The sequence below is a fragment of the Dermacentor silvarum genome, chromosome 3 (assembly GCF_013339745.2).
Source record: "Dermacentor silvarum isolate Dsil-2018 chromosome 3, BIME_Dsil_1.4, whole genome shotgun sequence".
Taxonomy (NCBI): domain Eukaryota; kingdom Metazoa; phylum Arthropoda; class Arachnida; order Ixodida; family Ixodidae; genus Dermacentor; species Dermacentor silvarum.
In genome coordinates this window covers 43544569-43547423 of record NC_051156.1, presented here as the reverse complement: position 1 = coordinate 43547423, position 2855 = coordinate 43544569, and the positions used below count along the sequence as shown (strand labels likewise).

The 2855-nt window shown below is 46.6% G+C and overlaps 1 long non-coding RNA gene across 1 annotated transcript; it reads right to left on the bottom strand.

Moving 5' to 3' along the window:
• Positions 1 to 414: 414 nt before the first annotated feature.
• LOC125943762 (uncharacterized) lies at positions 415 to 1866 on the bottom strand. Its single transcript, XR_007465881.1, has 3 exons — positions 1724 to 1866; positions 846 to 978; positions 415 to 594 (listed from the first exon to the last, which is right to left on the bottom strand). It is a non-coding gene; the product is annotated as an uncharacterized LOC125943762 (long non-coding RNA).
• Between the last annotated feature and the right edge of the window lie 989 nt (positions 1867 to 2855).

The following is a 2855-nucleotide window of genomic DNA, read 5'->3' as shown; positions in this document are numbered from 1 at the left end:
ATTATATCTTCGCCATAAAAAATAGTGCTGAATAACCGTATTAAGAAAGAATAATGCATCACCAACTGTTATGTTAAGCAGACTGTATTTCTCTGGGCCGGACGAAGACAAGTATTCTTGTCGAAATGAAATGAGGCCCCGATCGATTGTTATTCATTTTCTTTCGTGTTGTCAAGAATCTCATATTCCTGCCTTCTCTCTTCTGAAGTTACCAGAGATCCTCACCATCAATGCAGTCCACAGCTGCGAGCAGGAGCTCAAGGCCACTCGGTGCCAAAGATGCCTCTGTGCCTGCGCATAACATTACTGTTAGACACGAAAGCACGAGAAGAAAAAAAAAGGCAAGGACGAAAAGCCCCTATGTGTTTGCTTTATGGATGAAAATCACCTTACTCTGAGCGCGGTGGCAAGCTGTCAGCAGAGCCAGCTTCCAAAGAGTTCATGAAAAAAAAGAACATTCACCATCAATGGGCTTTGCATCGTACCAAGTGCAACATGGTGATTGGCATCACACAGTAATTACTGACTCACCAACAACACCATTTCTCTCTTGTGATGGTGAAAAATGTGTGCTGCAAGATGTCACACCAGAACCTGCATGATGGGGGAGATTAAATCTATATTTAATTTGATACACCCACAGCTTCATATATACCCAACTCACACATTGTACGTATTTTATGCTGGAAATTAAAATCCATAAAACTGGTGAGAGGATGTACTGTTGTTTATTCGAAATTACCATAATCCGCCCCAAAGAATGCTACAACCTCAAACCTCTTCGTTTTTGAGGATGTCGGCATTCCGACACGGTAATGTCTTTGAAGTGCACGGTGTATTCTTACGTTTGGCAGGCGGCTTCCTCTGCTTCAGCTGCTTCCGATGAACGAAGAGCGATGGAATGGCTTGACGCTTCAATTTTTTTGTGCCACAGCTCTGCAGAATCACCGGCTCAAATTGATCATCCGTGAAGTGATCCTGCGCAAACGTTAAATCAGAAAACAAGGTCACCGTAAAACCTCGCTCCTTCAAGTATAAGGCGTAACACAACATTCCCGGCAAAAGTTATTATCGCCGGGAAGTCTTGTATACGGTGTTCCTTTTTTAGCTCGCCGCCAGCACAGGTACTTATCTCTTGTTCTGCTACATATCGCCGGGAAGTCTTGTATACCGTTTTCCTTTTTCAGCTCGGCACCAGCACAGGTCATTATCTCTTGTTCTGCGACGCGATACACGACTAGAATACTGAGCACACTTTTCACGCGCAGCACTTTCTACCATTTTCGAGATAGTTATCGGTCCTCGAGATCTAGGACGATAGCGACAAGTTTTAGCGACAAGAACATTGCTCTTCGCCGACCACCGAGTTTTTGCTCAAGGCGCAAAGTCGCCCTAGCTAAATAGCCCTAATCGTCTTTCCGCAGGTAAGCGCCCATTTTTCCCTACGTACCGTCACCGCTTCGTAACATACTGCGATACACTCAAAACGTGACGTTCGCATACATTCAGGCCACACAAACACAACGCCATGGATGGTATAACCGAGTCAACAAAAACCACGTGCGTTTGAGGACAAGATGAAATCCGGCCACGAAAGTTGCAAATGCAGCGCGAACATGCAGCGTGAACAGTGCGGCACTTAGGAGGGAGAAAAACTAACGAAGCCTCACACAGCAAGTGGCAGCATGTGAGATTAGGGATCATTGAAGAATCGCTCGCTTACCTCACACAGCCGGGACCATTGTGTTGGGTTGAAATCAGCGCGGCTGATTCTTTGAAGCCAGACCTTCCTCTGCGCCGCGTCTCGCTTCGCTGATGGAATCCGGAAGAGTCGCTTGCCGTCTGTTTCGCGTGTTCTGCACCCGAATGCCGAGCAAGACGGAATCGCGAACACTACGCCTTAAAAGCGCAAAGGAGACGCGATGCGTGGTGCCTCCATACACGGCTCGCAATGGTCTGGCACGGCGATGGTGGCGGGAACAAAAAACAAGCAAGAAAAAAAACGCGAGAGAGCACGTGACAGCATTCGGCCAATCGGAGGGCCGAGCGCCGAGAGAACGGGCAGGAGAGGAGGAAAGCGGCAATCTTCAACAGATGTCGCTACTTTTTTTTTATTGAGGGGTTTTAGGCGCAGTTAGGGAGCCTACATGCAACGCCGTTTTAGGGTGGTGACAACACCAAGATTTTGTCCGCTATTTGACGCCACATTTGGCGTGTAGCCATTTTGGTCCCCAGTCTTTCTGGCTTTTTTGTCACGCTCTGATGTACTCATGTTGGCACGCGATCTATTAAATTTCTTTAATTTAGATTCGCGCCAATGTGCTCAAGAAACCTGCATACATCTTTATTATACTATTTGCATTTTCCTTTTATTTTAACGTATCAAACTTACTCTTCTATTGCATGTCGTGCGACACATGTAAAGCAACAAGTTATAAGGCACGATGGTATGCTCGTGGTAGGATTTTCTCACGCCAAGAATGTGAACTGCATTAAGCATTGTCGTTGCCTTCCAGTTGTACATAATATATAAAGGGTGCTTTTCGAAGTGTGCTGTAATAAAGATTGTCCGTACTAGTCTGTTTAACTAAAAGGTAGACTTGCCGTGTACGGCGCGCAGACGCGCCATTTGCCTCTGGCTGCTGAGGCCAAAGTTTATTAAAAGAAGTTAATTATTTCACGTCACCAAGGGTTGCAGGGAATGTGGTCGTCGGCTGGTCTTTCGTCATTTTGTGCCCCAGATTTCACCCGCCAATTTAACTGGCGGCGGCAAGTGCCCTTACAAAGGCTGTCACCACCCTAAAACGGCGTTGCATGTAGGCTCCCTAGGCGCAGTATAAAGCACGCGTTCGCTG